Raw genomic sequence first — 18,709 nt, 5'->3', positions numbered from 1 at the left:
ATTTGGGTAGATTCTAGTTTCAGTGTGAAAAACGCATGTGTCTGAGCACCAGGCAAAGATCTTTCTGCTCTGAAGTTGACCTGCAGTCAACCTGAAGCAATTTCACTGGTATTAGATTTAGTGAAGAGTTTTAGTGCTGTGGTGTCCAGCTAGTTTCCTAGGCATTTTCAGTGCTACAATAAATTTCAGTGGGAAACAATGTGCTGGAGATATTGAAGAGCTACCAGCTAAGAACCAGGATGAAAGCCAACTCCTATTTAAATGGAAAGAGAAATACAGCTATATACTTTATTAGATCCTACAAATGTCAGTGCTGCAGAGAAGCTGTGCTGATTGTGGATGAACCCCATCTCTCACTAGCTGCCCGAGCATTCTTCTTCTACACAAAGCTATCATGAAGCAACATAGTTCGCAGGACAAAGTCTGCTGGGTATTTGCGGTTTAAACACTAGCTAGCTTTACTGCTGGAAAATATCAGAAATAATTGGCCATTAGTGTATCTGGGGTAAAAGAGCATAATGAAACATTTTTCTTTTCAGACAACACTGTTGTTTGTCTGCATACGAGTGTACATGTCTCCATATCTGTGTTTGTGTGTATGTTTGAGGAAGTAGCATTAGAGAGTGACGTGCACAGTGATTACTACACAGTGGGTTACTGACATTAGGCATTAGGCTCTCCTGTGGTGGAGGCTGTGAAATTGGGCTCATTATGGTGTCTCAGTTCAGATCCAAGCCCGACTGGCTTGCCTTTGCATGGCTCCTGGTTATTGTCAGCTGAAGCAGACGGAGAATCAGCAGAACAAATCTCATTAAGGGAAAGGCGAACTTAGAATAGGAGCTAAGATCAAACTGTGAGCAGTAAATATTGACAAAGTAAGGCAGCATGCCAAACAAAGTGACGCCAATCACATTTGTTTGTGACCAGCAGTTTGTCTCTGTTCACTTGCATTTAAATTGTACTTACAGGTTCATACTGTTCAGTAAAAAGGGTTTCTTAAGATAAAAATATGTAAACTTTTAAATCAGAATGAACTAAGTTACAAACAGTCAAGATGTAGATGGTGAAATTGTGGCAAAGAAATTAGATCTCTCAGAACTTGGAACTTTGATGTCTGTGATCACAAGATTTGACAAGACCTGTACAGAAACCAAGGTGACAGCTAACAAAAAGCACATCCTCAGTGACATCGACTGCAACATTAACTAATCCTGGAACATTTGGAGTCATGCTTCTTGGAAGTTTGCACACTGACAACTGAAAGTGGAATAACACTGCTGATAATATTCCTCATCAGACAAGGAGTTAAGAGAACCTAATTCATATGGACAATTATGAATTTATATATCTTTAAATATGTAAAAGCACCCACACAAACACAATCACACACATTTTTTTCCAAATCAGGTGACTGACATAATAAACAACAAATCAGTTACTATTGCTTCCGCTTAAGGGCTAAAATAATGATGCAGCATCCTTTTTTTCATATTTTTTTTTATTTACCTTCTGCTCTATGTGATTTTGTAAAAGTCATTTGGAAGCGGTTTAATACGATCTGATATGATAATCTACTGTATCAGGATGCTCAGTCTGTCTGTCTTTATTTGCCATATTCAGTGAACCACTTATTGCAGCTATCTGTCAAAACATAAACATTGTTTAAATCCAATCCCAAATCATAAACTATAAGATGCAGATGATTTATTACTTTACCTGCAGCCAGGATCTATTGTAGTCTCTGCCTGCAGCCACCAACCTCATAAACACGTTTACCACCACCTCAGATTGCACTATTAATTGGTTAAAGTTCATTGTTCTTCCTGTGTGTCATCATCCTTTTCTCTTCTGTTCTCTGCATGCTGGCAATATGAGATATCCTTGTCCTCGTCTCCTAGAGTCAATCAATCTTAATTTCAGTCGACTTCTCAAAACTATAGAGTAACCTGAAGACTTTCAGCATTGAATAAATAAATCTACCAATATTTGCCATAGGAAGAATTCATACAGTTAAAATAACTGTATTATCTATAATTGACTCTCTTTTCCACAATAACTAGCCTTCGCATTCCTGTTTCAGATTTTTAGACTGTATTTAGAATTATGAAAAGAAGAAAAATGAAGAACTTTAAAGAAAGCTCAAAGCACCACTTCTAGGCTGGACTACAGTAATTCATTATCAGCCAGTTGTTATAAACACCTGAAAAGCCTTTAGTTGATCCAGAATCCTGCAGCAAGATTACCGACAGGGACTAGAAAGAGAAGGCATGTTGACTTTTCTTCATTGACTCTCTGTTAAATTCAAACTTGAATTTAAAATCCTTTTCCTCACATACAAGGTCTTGATTAATCACGCCCCATTGTATCTTAAAGACCTCATAGTACCACCTCAACAGAGCACTTTGCTCTCAGACTACAGGCTTACTGAAGGCAGAACCTTCATCTTTCAGACTCCTTTTCTGTGGAACCACCTCAAGCTGCAGTAACAGAAGAGGGAGATATTGTATTTCAAGCCAACATAACGTTTCTGACTATTAAAGACTCTGTAATGTACTTAGTTGTATGAATATGAAGAAATCCTTGTAGAAATATGAGTGGTATTGAGTGACTGCAGAGAGTTTAACTGCTTTACGTCCCACTTCATCACTGCTGCAGTAGCAGCAATAAAGCAGAATTCACAGCTCTCACTAAGTGGACAGTCAAAAGTGAGCTCTGACCTCATGTCTCACATGGCTCAGGACCAGGACAGGACAGGTTGCCAGTCTGTCTAACATATAGAGACAGACAACCATTTGCACTCACATTCACACCTGTGGCCAATTTAGAATCACCAATTAACCAAACCCCAGTACCTACCATACTTCCCTCGTTAACACAAATACCAAATCACATGGCAGCAACTCAGCACATGTGGATATGGTCAAAACAACCTGGTAAGTCTCAAACTAAACATCAGAACTGAGCAGAAAGATGATTTAAGTGACTTGGAATGTGGTATCTTTGTGGGTGCCAGATGGGCTGATCTGAGTATTTCATAAACTGCTGATCTACTGTGATTTTTCCTGGGAGAATAGCCAGACTGCTTAAAACCCATACAAAGGCAACAGTAACTCAAAGAACTACTCATTATAACCATGGCATGCAGAGAACATCTCTAAATTCCCAACACAAACCTTTAAGGAGATGGGCTCCTGTAGCAGAAGACCACAGGAGTGCCAACCAAGTCAGCTAAGAACAGGAAACCTGGGGTCCGTTCTTCCTACCTCGCTAAGTAAGTTAGCTGGATTTGATTGTTGACGATTTCGCGTGATCTTGGATCGTTCGGTTCTCTAAAGCTCATCCGGGACTTGCTGTCATAGCAACAGATCCGTAAGCGTAAACCTGCTCGGGAGCAGGCTTACTTTATGTAAACAGGATTAGATCGCGGCCACTCAGGTATGTCCGCTTCATTTATACGAAAGCAACAGCGATATTTTACCACTGTTTCACCATAAATAAATATTATCAATGTAACTAAAGTTAATGCAGCACTTGAACCTTTCATTGATTCCATACAGATACATACAGGTCATTTCCTAAAAAAAGGGAAATGTACTATTAATCATTCTATTACATGTATGTGATTATTACAGATGTAATTCATATTTCAGAGTAGTAATTGTAAATTACTTCGTGTAATCAAGATGAGAGACCACGGCTATAAAAGCGAAGGTGGATTTGGGAAGCCTGTCGCAGCCATGTCCTGTCCGTATACGCGACCAACCCATTGCGGAAGGTGCAAGATTGATAAGGAGAGTTTTCAGAACTCAGCGTATATTGCGGGACAGACAGGATCCTTTAGCTCAGCGCGACAGTGTGCTCATTGAGAGATATCGATTTTCCGGTGAGGGTATTATTTACTTAACCAACTTGTTGACGAGGGGGTGCAGGACCACCACCTGTCTTTTTTTGCGCTGCCCTTTTCTTGGTTGCTGTTATAAACAAACAAACAGATTATTTCAGGGGTTCTTTTCCAAGAGACTAAAAGCAATATAAGTGATAAATATTACCATTCTGTAGAATATTCTTATATTGCACTTTCACTTGTTCCCATGTTCTAGTGGGTCCTGTCGTGGCTCTAATGTGAAAGAGGATATAATGTAATATAATATAATATAATATAATATAGTGTAATATAATAAATTTACCCTACCGCCTACTGGTGTTGGCCAGAGGGGCTGATGGCGCGATATGGCAGGCTGGCTTCTGTCAGTCTGCCCCAGGGCAGCTGTGGCTACAACCGTAGCTGCTTCCACCAGTGTATGAATGTGAGAGTGAATGAAGAGTGGTATTGTAAAGCGCTTTGGGTGCCTTGAAAAGCGCTATATAAATCCAATCTATTATTATTATTATTATTAAATTACTTACGAGTTTAATTTGTCAGCAACTTTCTGCCAGCCCTCTCTCCTTGCTTTTGCAGCGTTCCCTTGCGTTTTAATTAAACTCTGAAACTCCTGAAATCCCTCACTCAAGAGTTCTTGCTCTGCTGCCGAAAAATACCGAGCGCGCTCCTTCGACATTTTCGCCGACCAATCAAAGGTTTGCCGATCAATGTTTCTACTATCGATGCGTAGCCCCTTTTAAGCCACCCAGTGATCTCACATTACTTCATCCAGGTATACTAATCGTCAAGAACAGGTGTGTTCGGAGAACCGGAATAGCGAGCTCAAAGTTAGCGCGATGCTTTGATCTTGGATGTGTCATTTGATCTTGGATGTAGTAAGCGAGGTACGAAGAACGGACCCCAAGTCTACAATTTGGACCAGCTCACAAACATTGGGCAACAAAACATTGTAAAAACATCGTTCAGTCTAATGAGTCTTGATTTATGTTGGGACATTCAGATGGTAGGGTCAGAATATTACATAACAGCATTAAATCGAGCATTAAATTCCACAGCTTGTATGATCACAGTGTACCCATCTTCTGATGGCTGCTTCCAACAGGATAAAGCTCAAATCATAAAAATGATTGTTGCACTTGTCTCTGTACTAGGATGGCCTACACAGTAATCTCATCTCTAGCCATAGAGCAGATTTGGGTTATCATTTAATGAGCCAGGTGTTCCTAATAAAGTTATGTTCTCATTTCACCATGTTTGACCTTTTTTTTTTTTTAAAGTCAGGTTTTTGTGAAATGAAGAAAATATCATAAGAATCAATGGCTGGAGAAAGTAAAGCCATACACATGTTTATTGATATAATATCCTGTGGCACTCACATCCAAATTAGCCTTTACACTTTGGTCTCAAAACCCCACAAAAATATACCGTATGCCTAAATTTGTACTTGTATGACATTAAACTTCCGGCTTTATTGCTTGGACTATTTCACTGATCAATCAGCATAAGTTTAACATTTCAAAGAACAGACAACATTTGGGAGAAAAGCACTTATTCTTTAGGTCTTCTTTCTGACAGTCAAATTTCCAACATCTAATTAAATCTAATTGCACGCTGGCAGCAGTAAAGCTTTATGGTTGTTGATAATTGGTCCCACATTAGAAACCATAATTACCAGTGCGGCCGCATCATCATCATCATCATCATCATCATCATCCGTTCCTTTTTTTAGCAGTGGAAATATTCGGTTCCAGCTCTTTCTGTGGCCTCTGTGCAGGCAGGTGTGCGCTCACGTTTGCATACTTGAGTGCTCTTGTGTGCTAAGCTGCTTTATTATAAACATATTTGGATTAAAAAGGAAGACATATGCACATGGCTCCTGTTCAATGAATGCTATTCTTGCATGTCCTTTGGAATCAGGAAAAAGTGCTTGAATAAATAGAACAGAGTGAACACGGTACTTTACTTTGATTAACAATAGCTGATATCTTTTATGAATGAATGACTTCACACCGCTGGACATGTTATCTTGAATGTATGCCACCTCTATCTATAAATAACGTTCAGATGACAATGGTGATAGGAAGAATGGGCAACGCAATGCAGGCATTGTGCACTTTGTCACTGTGCGAAGACTCCTCTGCCTGCAGTCGGTGATAAGGCGAACATATTTATGTCTGCACACATTTCCCTGCAAAAATTGTGTGTACTTGTTATCTACAATACGAGGGTGTTAAAGTACATATATGCATTTTAAAAGAAATGCATTTTCAAGACATATAGATTCTTTTTGCAAATGCACAAAAAATCAGTCTTTATCAGCTTGCTTGTTTTTTCTTTAATGTTTTCTTACTCAAACTCCACAACTCTTGAATCAAAGAGAGATTCACACAGGACTGATCTGCTACTTTTTATTATTTTTATTTTTCCCACTGCAACTACAGTTCAGGTTTAAGTGAATTGAATGTGAAGACCTGAAAATAAACAGCACTTTAGGGCCTCAGGACCCATCACAGGATATACACTAAACTAGGAGTAAGGAGTGGGGCTCAAAGGTAAACACTGACTACCATGTGAAATATCACTTTTCTAGTCTGTCTAGTCACTCAAAGTCCTTTAACTACAAGCATTTTTATTTATCTAATGTATGCACATTCACTGACCAATGGATGCGTGTGGTTTAGTATCTTGCCCAGGGTCACTTTAATATCCAGAGTTAGGCTCTCTGAATGAGCCAGAGATTAAACCTTAACATTATAGTATGGACGGTAAAATTTCACAAAGCTTCATAAAGTATAGTAAAGGTATTGTACAAAACAGCTGATTCTGGGGGGTCCAGAGGGAGGCCCGGATTGTTTTATGCATGTAAAGAATAACAGATCACCATAACATTAACAGGCCAAAATCAGTCTTATACTTTTAAAATGGACATGGTTCACTTTTGCAAAGTTTTTTTTTAATGAGAAATGTGTAATTTGAATCAAGTATTCCTTTTTGTTTTTTTTAAATATACAAAGTTTATTACAGTATATTTACAGTGTTTATTTGTTTTTAAGACCCTTTTGCATGTTGCATAAGTTATCTAAGGGTAAGTAATGAACACCTTTGATGCAATAATTCTTGCAAATGACTTGCAAATAGCAAGTCATTTGCAAGCCACAATTTACAAAAAGAAAAACACACAATTAAAAACCACATTATAATTTAGGACACAGAGTGCTGTGCAAAGTCAGTCCAGAGCTTTAAAGTCAATATTTGACATGACTACCTTTATTCTTCAACACAGTCTGCACTCTCTTAAGCCTTTAGCTTTTAGCAGTAGTTCTCCAGGTTTCTTGATGGACAATCCAAAGCTCTTCTTTGGACTCTGGCTGCCTTTTATTCTGTTCTTTGTCAAGATAATCTCACACACCTTAAGTAATGTTGATCAGGTACAAGGACTGGACTGAAAATGAGTGAAAATCAGCAAAAGACAAAGAAAAACTTTAAAAGACCTTCAGAAATCCTGAGAAATGCTAGCTCAAGACCAATAAAAAAATACAAGAGATTCTGGTTCTTTGGAAGCAAAATATAAAAAAGATGAGGGACGGCTCAAAATCTTTCCACAGTACTATATAATAGCACTCCATATTGCACGGCAGTGATGTGTACCATCAGAAAGACTCATGGGTGCTGAATTTCAGATATGTTAGCACAACTATTTAGAACAGGGTTACGACAATGATAATTCTTACTTAAGAATAATTAGTAATTATTTGTAATTAATGAAATATCAGAAAACATTTTTTTTAAATGTCAAAAAGAAACAAAAAAGAAAAGAAACAAAGTATTGAATCCTCATATTTAGAAGGCAGAACCAGAGGATGTTTGGAATTATTGGCACCCGCAGTGATTCCAACTCTGATTTAAATACATGAATAAAAATAAGACACAATTTGCATCAATCTGCTTGTGAAACTTAATAAATCTGTGATTCATCTTTGTTGCTGTACAGCTGATCAAAGTTGAATTCAGGGAAAATTGTTGGTTATGACAAACACAAATCATCAAGCTCTCTCAGTTTGTATAATAGCCTTGTTCTGTATCTGCACAAAGTCAGTGACGTGTCACACCAAAAGCAGCAACTTTTCAGATGCTCAGTTTGGTCAGTAGACATTAAGTCCTGTCGTGTTATTCAATTATACGCGGGTCCACTGTACGATTCATAACCACACTTTATTTTCTTGTTCTTGCTCTGCCCCACATAACATAACATTCTCTACAGAAACACACCGGTCTCGCCCTCTAGCTGCCATCAGCCTAACTACACTGACCGGCTGCATTAACATCTACTGTACAATGCAATTACACCACATCTCCCCTTTCTAGAATCAATGGGTAGACTACCATTGACTCACCAGACCTTAGAGGGTTATTCTGCCTCCGTGGCTGGAAGGTCTGGTCCTGCGCTTACCTGTAAGGAATACTATATAATGAAAATCTTAACTCTAATTAACCCGTTAAGTAACACAAATTCTTACATGCTAACTTGTCACACCCCCTGCATTTCCCAACTTCTGAACATGCATATTTGAAAATGACAACCTTTTAGCTTTTACACTTTTACCCATATTGTGCAAACAATACTACGAAAGAGGGGTATTCTTGTATAAAACAGTCCTTTCCATCTTATCTGTTATAAGTCCAATCTGGTTGGTCTCACAACCACTCTTCCGGATCTGGTTCTGGGTGTAGATGGAAGCTCTGGAGAAACTGTCTCTGGCATGTCCGTGGAGCACTGCTCCCCGGCTTCTGCAGATTCTGGCTCCCCATTATTGCTCTCAGTTTGGTCTGGAGAGTGTTTCATGGGAACAAGATGCCGACGATTCCGCCTAATTGTCCCACGAGGTCCCTCCACGAGATATGATCGTGGTGTGGAGTGGCTGCCAATAACGGTGCCGCTGGCTCTCTGGTCTGTTATCCACACTTCTTGGCCTGGAGTGAGCCTGTCGAGGCTGCGTGCGCGATGACGAAGGTTATATGACTGTGCCTCTTTAGTCCTCCTCTCCTTTTCCCTCCGGGTGACAGCCACACTATCAGGAAGTGCGGCGTCTAGCAGAGATGGCAGTATTGGCACTGTGGTGCGAAGCCGTCTCCCCATCAAGAGTTGGGCTGGACTATAGCCATTCTGCAGTGGGGTGGCTCTGTAAGCGAGCAGAGCCAAGTGTGGATCAACAGCTTTCCGCAATAGATTCTTGACAGTCTTAACTGCTCGTTCGGCTTCGCCATTGCTTTGGGGATATTTCGGGCTGCTTGTAATGTGACAGAAGCCATACACTTTTGCAAATGTCTCAAAAGCTGCCCCTGAAAACTGTGGCCCATTATCTGTTACCAGCTGCTCGGGGATCCCATGTCGTGCAAAAATCCCTTTGAGATGAAGGATCGCGTCCTCTGATCTTGAAGGTGTGAGAGGGGCAATCTCAACAAATCTTGAGGCATAATCCACGACAAGAAGGTAGGTTTTCCCTCTCAGCATAAACAGATCGGCTCCTAGCTTTTGCCACGGCCGCCCCGGATACTGTGATGGCATCAGCGGTTCTGTGTGGTTTTCTCTCACTTGGCAACATGTCCGACAGTTAAGGACAAGCTCATTTATCTGCTGGCTTAGCCCTGGCCACCAAACCGACTGTCGTGACCCTGGTGACCTTCGTGCAGTCTGGTGAGCACATCATTTCTCATAGTTGCAGGTATAACCAACCTGTCCCCTTTGATTAGCAGACCATCATGTACGGTGAGGAACGCCCGTTCTGCCCAGTACAGTCTTAGCGCTGGTTCGCTGTTGAAATGTGTGGGCCATCCTTCCTCACACAGCTGCATCACGCGAGCACATACGCTGTCCCTCTTCAGCTCTTCTCTCAGCTGCTCCAAGAAATTGTTGCTAGCTGGCAGATTGTCCATCAACATGTCCACGTAAATATTTGTGCTCTCCAACAACTCCTTGTCTTGAAGTGTTTCTTTTGCTTTCACTGGAGATCGTGAGAGCATGTCAGCTGTCCACAGGTGTTTGCCTGGTACATGCGAAATCGAGTAGGAATATCGCATGAGGCGCATCCTAAAGCGTTGAATTCTGGGAGGGAGCGCATCCAGAGTTTGTGCCCCCAGCAGACTTAGCAGCGGCTTATGGTCTGTCTCCATTTGAAAGTGTTTGCCAATAAGAAAGTTGCGGAACCGCTCACAAGCCCAGGTCAGACCTAAAGCCTCCTTTTCAACCTGAGCGTATCTCTGTTCTGTTGCAGTGAGGGAGCGTGACGCGTAGGCAACGGGTCTCCACTCCTCGTCCCATCTTTGAAGCAGCACACCCCCTAAGCCATACGATGATGCGTCCACTGACACCTTGCAGTCACGGCTTGGGTCATACATGGCCAACACTGGCGGTGATGTGAGCGCATCTTTCAGGTTCTGAAATGCTCTAGCCTGGTCAATGTCCCATCTCCAGCAGTTTTTCTTAGACAGTAAGTCTCTTAGAGGTTTGTCCTTCTCTGCGAGCTGTGGGATAAACTTTCCAAGCTGGTTAACCATTCCCAGAAAGCTCCTTAACTCACTCACACTTTGTGGCTCCTTCATCTCCCTCACAGCCTGGGTCTTGCTTGGGTCAGGGCTGATACCGCTGGCTGAGAGAACATGCCCTAAAAACGTCACCTGCTGTTTCGCGATGTCGCACTTGTTAATGTTCAGGGTGATGCCAGCTTTTTGGATCCTGCCCAGCACAGCGTGTAGGCGAGAGTCATGCTCCTCCTGCGTTCTGCCCCAGACCAGCACGTCGTCCATGTGGCAAACCACCCCTTCCATACCATCTGTGACCTCTGTGACCATCCTGTTCTGGAAATGCTCCGGTGCTGAAGCAATCCCGAAGGGCAGTCTCTTGAAGTAATAGCGCCCAAACGGTGTGATGAAAGTGGTGTATTTGGCTGAGTTTTCCATCAGAGGTATCTGCCAAAACCCCATGTTAGCGTCCAGCTTGCTGAATATGCTGGCACCAGCCAATCTGCCCAATGTTTCCTCCACCGATGGCAGTATGTACTTCTCTCGACACACAGACTCATTGAGGTGTGTAAGGTCGACACATATGCATACATCTTCTGTCTTCTTCGGTACCACCACCATGCCTGAGCACCAATCAGTTGGCTCCTCAATCCTGCTGATCACCCCTAGTTCTTCCATACGGGCCAGCTCCTGCTTAACTTTGTCCATCAGAGGCAACGGGATTCTCCGTGGCGTCTTCAAGGAAAAAGGTTGAGCTCCAGGTTTCAGTTTGATGTCGTACGGCTGACGTACTTCACCGAGACCACTGCACAGCTTTGGGTAGCACTTTTTAAGCGTCTCTATAGTTATGCTCTCCAGACGAGCCACAAGCTCCAGCTTGCTAATAGCAGGTCTCCCCAGCAAAGCAGTGTGCAGGTGTCTGATGACAAAGACATCCTCAAGTATTTCTTTGTCTCCCTTCCTCAGTGCAAGCTCACTGACACCAACGACATCCAAGCGACTCCTCCCGGGACCCAGCAGAGCCTTGGTTGATTTGTGGAGACTGGGGAGGTGGTTGTGTCTGTAGAGCTCCTTAAACACCTTAAGGGGTAGGACTGTCACATCGGCTCCTGTATCAATTTTAAATGACACGTTTTTGTTGTTTATGCTTAAGTCGACAGTCCACGGCTCACCCTCACACTTAACACTGCCCAGGAACAAACCATGTTCATCCTCTTCAACCTCATGCACTGTTTTTGGTGCCCTGCATACACGCCTGTAATGTCCTTTTTTTCCACATGCATGGCATTTCACTTCATTCGCTGGACAATCCTGCTTTGAATGGGATGGAGCGCCACCACATTTCTGACAGGTTGGCCCTTTTCTGCCGTCTTCTCGGAATCCACGTGTTTTAGCTTGACGACTATCAGTCTGGAGCAGTTTGGTTCTAACAGGCTTACGACTGATTTTATGCACTCTATCTACTGACTTAGCATCGCTAGCCTCACCTCTAGAGTCACCTCGCAAGGAGGATTGTTGTCGCTTTACCTCTTCACTTTGCCTCGCCATGTTGATAGCCCTCTGCAAAGTCAAATCTGGGTCAAGCTGCATGCGTTCTGACAGTCGTTTGTCCGTGAGACCGACAACGAGCCTATCACGTATCAGCTCATCGTGTAGCACTCCATAGTTGCAATGTTCTGCTAGCGCATACAGTGCTGTCACAAAAGCATCCACTGTCTCATTGTCTCCCTGTCGGCGCATATTGAATTTGGCACGCTCATAGATCACATTTTTCTTCACAATGAAAAAAGCCTGGAAACCATCACGTACCCCCTCGTACGTTGTCCTTTGCTCCGCTGTTAAACTCAGACCGCGAAGCACATCGTCCGCCTCATCTCCCATGCAGTAAATCAACGTGTTGACTTGGTTTTCCTCCGAGCTGACGTTCAAATTACTGGCGAGACGGAATCTCTCGAACCTCCGTATCCATTTGGACCACTCCAAACCTGTGTCGAGCTCCGCCAGACACAGGTTCGTTCAGTCGAGGTTATATGGATCAGTACAGGACTTCTGACACCATGTCGTGTTATTCAATTATACGCGGGTCCACTGTACGATTCATAACCACACTTTATTTTCTTGTTCTTGCTCTGCCCCACATAACATAACATTCTCTACAGAAACACACCGGTCTCGCCCTCTAGCTGCCATCAGCCTAACTACACTGACCGGCTGCATTAACATCTACTGTACAATGCAATTACACCACAAGTCCCACTGAATGTACACTGCTAGACCTCCACCTTTTCTAGAGCACTTCTGGAGTTCCCATTAACATCAGTGCCTGGCAGTTGTGTATTGTGTTTATTGGATTCATTATGCAGCTGCAGTGCAGAGTCTGGGACAAATGTCCAAATTAGATTTTATCCCAGCAGCTTCTGTACATTATGAACTCTTAACAGCAGTCACGCAGCGTGCTCCTGCTTGAGGGGAAAAGCATTTTCAAGAGTTCAAAGGTCAGAACGATCTTTAAACTCCATTTAAGGATTCCAGTGGTTTTGCCACAGTGAGAAACAGCTATTCCATGTCTGTCATTTTGTGGTACTTTGAGCTCAGCTTTGCATTTTGCAAAAACACTGAAAAGCAAATCAGATGCTCTAATGTGGTGATTAGCCAGTGCCGCTGAACACAGTACTCAGTTTGACCTGAATTTGGGTCCTGGTGAGTACTCCTGTGGGGAAATAAATGACTCCTCAGCTTTTTTCACTGATTTGTTACAGATCAAGGCAGAAAATAAGCTCATTGCTCAATCACAAACAATTCACAGGCAAAGCAAGGGTATCCTTTTAGTTAATATAAAATGATGAAGAACTTTTACACATGGCAGCCAAGATATCAACTTTTTCAAGTTCTGTGATTGTGGCCATTTTTGCTTATTTTCCCCCATGAAAAGTATCTAAAAATGTTTTTTACGAGGTGTCACGAGGTGTCACTACTCTCTTTCTGTTTGACCTTATACCATCAGTAAAACTTTTTATGTCAAATACCCTAATGGTTTTCAAGGGCAGTTCTACAGTGAGGTAAATTGTCGGTCCAAACAACAATAACTAACTTCCCGCTGTTTTCACAACACCAGCATTCACTGCCTTTTTCACATAGCATATACGTATATTTATATTAGTCGAATACTGTAAGTTACTATACATGCCTTACCCTCTCCACCAGCCTCTCCTCGCTTCACAGTGTGAAAACCTTTTCAGTTTGTTTTGATTGTTGCCTTCACATTCATGTTTAAGTGCCTGTGTGAAGGTGTAACATGCAAGACATCCCAGACGGCAGCTAGAGTTGTTTTTTTGTGTGTTTTTTCCTTTCGAATATCATACCTAGAGGTCTCCAGTTCAACCTTTGGTGATGAGTCTTTGATGAAAAATAGAGGAGTTAGCAGTCAATGATACATCCTGCCTGCAGTTCTGAGGAAAACTCTGTCAGCTCATGAATACTTCAAACTAAATCATCCCTATAGACATTTTAAAGAACAACATTTGTAGAGCTGTCATTTCAGTGACTGCTTTATTACTGTTGTTTTTAAACGAACTACATTTTCATGTTTGTATACGTAATTTTGTTCAATACATTATAGTAATGCTGTTTACATTTTGTGTACTTCCACCCATTTATCGCCTATATGAGTATTTTTTTCTAGTTTATTTCATACTCGCTGTCTGCATGTATTTATATGGCCTGCTCTCGCCTTTGTATTCTATTTCTTCGCTCTGTCTTGTTACTGTTTGTGGCTCCATTGACCCCGTTCCAGGGCGATCATTAAAGTTTCATCTTATCTTACATCTAAAGGCCAAGAAGGATAGAAGAAAAAAGCCATCTGAACTGAGAAATGATGGTGGATATCAGAAGTGTTAATCACAGTCTACATCTCGTCCTGTTGTCCCTGTGTGCACCATCTGACACGGCAGGCGAGCTTAAGCCAGTCTCCATTTATATTGAAAACTTGATGGAACAGTGAAATCAGGGCACAGTGATGGAAATTCTGGCCTCTATGTGAGAGATGTCTTCTTCTGTCTATTTTAGTTGACCTATCAGTTAGGTAGAAGTTTTAAGAATTTGACCCTTTATTTCTCTGTCCTTAAACCTACAGTACAGAACAGAGAAAAAATCTGACCTTAGCCATCAGTAAAACTCTGCCTTCATGTTTTATTTCATATGAATTAATAGCTTTCGAGACCTGAAAACATCTGGTAAACTACTATGTTTTTCTTGTCCAAATACTTCTCACTCACCATTTGATCCTAGGCGAAAAGGTTTGATCTTTTTTGTCTTATCAAACAAAAACGTGCACAATTCTTATTTATAAAGTTTTACTTCAAAGAATGCCCAATTTCCTCTTCTCCCTTGGTACATTTAAATATAGTACTTACAATGTCAGGTCACAGGACATTTTAGCACAAGTTGCACCTCTTAATAACGCTGAACTTAGCCAAACTAGGTAAAAAAAAACTGCTTTATACAAATAAAATGAACTGAATGAAAAATAGAAACTACATTCTCTCTTTTTTAATCAGAATATTTTAAAGGTTATATTTGCAATATACCTGCAGTATGTATTTGTGTTTTGTTTTATGTCTGTCTAGTCTCAGATTGTATGTTTTCTGTTCACAAAGCAATCCCCATCTCAATGAGATTTCATTTTTAAATAAAGAATTTTAAATGTAATAATAATTTGCCAAAGGCCAATAAAGTGAATGCCATTTCAGCCCCTTTTAACATGCACTCTTTTTCATTTCCCTATTAAAATATGAACTGAATATGACTATTTTAATAGAACAATCTCATGTCTTTGCCCCTTCAGTTGCTCACCTCACTAAAAGATATGACTGTTTTGGAAAATGTCCTAAACAGTGAAAACATAAGGGGGAAAAACTGCAAACGGTGAAGGAGAGGAAGCCTCTAAGACATTAAAATGGGATCCAAACACAGACTCACAGTTTATAAACTATATTTTGATAATTATGTGATATGATTAAAAAGTGGTGGGTGTGTCCCCATAGACCATAATTACCCAAATATTAAGGTAACTATCAAAAAATAGTCAACTGACTAACCTGCATTAGGTTCCATTCATTGTAGGGTCAAATCTCACACATAAAGTAGCCGATGTCTGAATCACTAACAAACTGGGGAAGCAGCATGTTTCACACTGCCCCTGCCAGTCTAATAGCAGCAGTAGCTCCTCCAAGTTTCATGAAATTAGGTGGTATTATCAATATTAGTTTAGTTTAATCATTTTTAAGACTTGATTGACTAATAGCATATTTTTTTTGGGGGGGGGGGGAGGGGGGGGTTCAAGAGATTTAAGAGATCCTTCATCTGATGTTTCACTTAGGACCTTTAATTTTACACGTTACCAACAAGTTTAATAAAATTCAGCTTGAAAGTTTTTATGCTATCCTGCTTGAGTCAGATAAAATGGAAAGATGACATTGAAATCTTACTAATGTCTCGGTTCTGACTTTCCCTGAATTGAAGCATTATGAGTTCTTCCTTTAAACATATGGCTTGTTTTGATCTTTTAAACATCATACATTTTTTCTTATCACATTCACAATTTCTGCTGTGTTGCTAGGCAACTTCTACCTAATTAAGAGCGGGTTTAAAAGGCGCAGCCATGAGTTTGAGCTTGGGCAAGTTTTTAAACTAAGAGAGACATTTTATTGACTGTTGTAGTGAAAATAAGGCGCTCTCGTTAAATTGTCTTTAGTCCTGTTATTCTTTGTAAACATAAACTTATTTTTGCTCGTGTTTTTTGGCTTTTTGGCTTTAAGACTTAAAGGTCTGTATCTGAGGCTTAGCTGTTGCTGCCTTGACCAACAGTAAAATAATACAACATACATACAGTGGGGCAAAAAAGTATTTAGTCAGCCACCGATTGTGCAAGTTCCCCCACCTAAAATGATGACAGAGGTCAGTAATTTGCACCAGAGGTACACTTCAACTGTGAGAGACAGAATGTGAAAAAAAAATCCATGAATCCACATGGTAGGATTTGTAAAGAATTTATACGTAAATCAGGGTGGAAAATAAGTATTTGGTCAATAACAAAAATACAACTCAATACTTTGTAACATAACCTTTGTTGGCAATAACAGAGGTCAAACGTTTACTATAGGTCTTTACCAGGTTTGCACACACAGTAGCTGGTATTTTGGCCCATTCTTCCATGCAGATCTTCTCGAGAGCAGTGATGTTTTGGGGCTGTCGCCGAGCAACACGGACTTTCAACTCCCGCCACAGATTTTCTATGGGGTTGAGGTCTGGAGACTGGCTAGGCCACTCCAGGACTTTCAAATGCTTCTTACGGAGCCACTCCTTTGTTGCCCAGGCGGTGTGTTTTGGATCATTGTCATGTTGGAAGACCCAGCCTCGTTTCATCTTCAAAGTTCTCACTGATGGAAGGAGGTTTTGGCTCAAAATCTCACGATACATGGCCCCATTCATTCTGTCCTTAACACGGATCAGTCGTCCTGTCCCCTTGACAGAAAAACAGCCCCATAGCATGATGTTTCCACCCCCATGCGTCACAGTAGGTATGGTGTTCTTGGGATGCAACTCAGTATTCTTCTTCCTCCAAACACGACGAGTTGAGTTTATACCAAAAAGTTCTACTTTGGTTTCATCTGACCACATGACATTCTCCCAATCCTCTGCTGTATCATCCATGTGCTCTCTGGCAAACTTCAGACGGGCCTGGACATGCACTGGCTTCAGCAGCGGAACACGTCTGGCACTGCGGGATTTGATTCCCTGCCATTGTAGTGTGTTACTGATGGTGACCTTTGTTACTTTGGTCCCAGCTCTCTGCAGGTCATTCACCAGGTCCCCCCGTGTGGTTCTGGGATCTTTGCTCACCGTTCTCATGATAATTTTGACCCCACGGGATGAGATCTTGCATGAAGCCCCAGATCGAGGGAGATTATCAGTGGTCTTGTATGTCTTCCATTTTCTGATGATTGCTCCCACAGTTGATTTTTTCACACCAAGCTGCTTGCCTATTGTAGATTCACTCTTCCCAGTCTGGTGCAGGTCTACAATACTTTACCTGGTGTCCTTCGAAAGCTCTTTGGTCTTGGCCATGGCGGAGTTTGGAGTCTGACTGTTTGAGGCTGTGGACAGGTGTCTTTTATACAGACGATGAGTTCAAACAGGTGCCATTCATACAGGTAACGAGTGGGGGACAGAAAAGCTTCTTACAGAAGACGTTACAGGTCTGTGAGGGCAAGAGACTTTCCTTGTTTGAGGTGACCAAATACTTATTTTCCACCCTAATTTACGAATAAATTCTTTACAAATCCTACCATGTGAATTCATGGATTTTTTTTTCACATTCTGTCTCTCACAGTTGAAGTGTACCTCTGGTGCAAATTACTGACCTCTGTCATCATTTTAAGTGGGGGAACTTGCACAATCGGTGGCTGACTAAATACTTTTTTGCCCCACTGTATGACATTAAACAGCAAACATCGCATTTTCTCTCCCACGCTGCTTTGTACAAATCACATAGATTTGTTTAACATAAACATTTCATCTTTAGTTAAGAGTGGAAAATCCTGAAAAACAGGTAACAGTAAATGTAAAGATACATAATGAACTGAACAATGCTTTAATGCCGATTAATAACATCAAACGCAAACACTGGAAATAACAGCAGTGAACATTTTCAGTTAAAACATTACTTAGACAGCTCTGAGAAACTGGGAACCACAGAGAAACAAAATTATGCAGTTTTCATCAATGTGACATGCAGAGGTCTTAAGCACCACTGGGTGATCTGTGTCAGTCTTTTTCCTAATTGATATTTTAATATTTCACAGGTGAACCACATCCTGTACCATGGAGCCTGTACTATGAAGCAACATCAACTTACCCTGTGTCCTGTTATCTGTCTTCACTATACTTAATAAGAGCAATCACACTGAGTGGTGGCACAACGTTCTTTATCAACTCGGTAAGTCCTATTTTTTTTTTCTATGTATCCGTTAAGGGTTCCCGGGCTAGGCCAGAACTGCATGATGCCCAGCATCTAGACTAAGGATGAAAATTGTGGTCCAGCTGACAGGAGCCACCCAACCAAGAGCATTTGAGGAGACGCTTGCAGATGTGAATACTGCCCTATGCAACATCCCCACTGCCAGTTTCACTCACTGAAACCAATGAGCTCGTATATGCTACTGCAACAGAGGAAAACCCCCATGGGGAAGAATGCTGGAGGCTAACTCAGGTGCAGAAATACGTCATAAGAAACAGGAAAAGAGGTAC

The 18,709-nt window shown here is 41.4% G+C and overlaps 1 protein-coding gene across 4 annotated transcripts in view; it reads left to right on the top strand.

Annotated features, from left to right (window-relative positions):
• The window catches only part of LOC308393858 (beta-1,3-galactosyltransferase 1-like), a 197,818-nt gene that overhangs the window by 118,601 nt on the left and 60,508 nt on the right, over positions 1 to 18,709 (top strand). For all 4 annotated transcript variants that reach the window (XR_013971041.1, XM_080877880.1, XM_080877882.1 and 1 more), the window contains exon 3: positions 18,265 to 18,398. The gene's annotated coding sequence lies outside the window, so the exon portion shown is untranslated. The remainder of the gene's footprint in view (positions 1 to 18,264; positions 18,399 to 18,709) is intronic.

The sequence above is a fragment of the Rhamphochromis sp. 'chilingali' genome, assembly GCF_963969265.1.
Source record: "Rhamphochromis sp. 'chilingali' genome assembly, chromosome: 3".
NCBI classification, from domain to species: Eukaryota; Metazoa; Chordata; class Actinopteri; order Cichliformes; family Cichlidae; genus Rhamphochromis; species Rhamphochromis sp. 'chilingali'.
The sequence above is the reverse complement of the archived record's forward strand: the minus strand, read 5'-3'. Positions and strand labels throughout refer to the sequence as shown.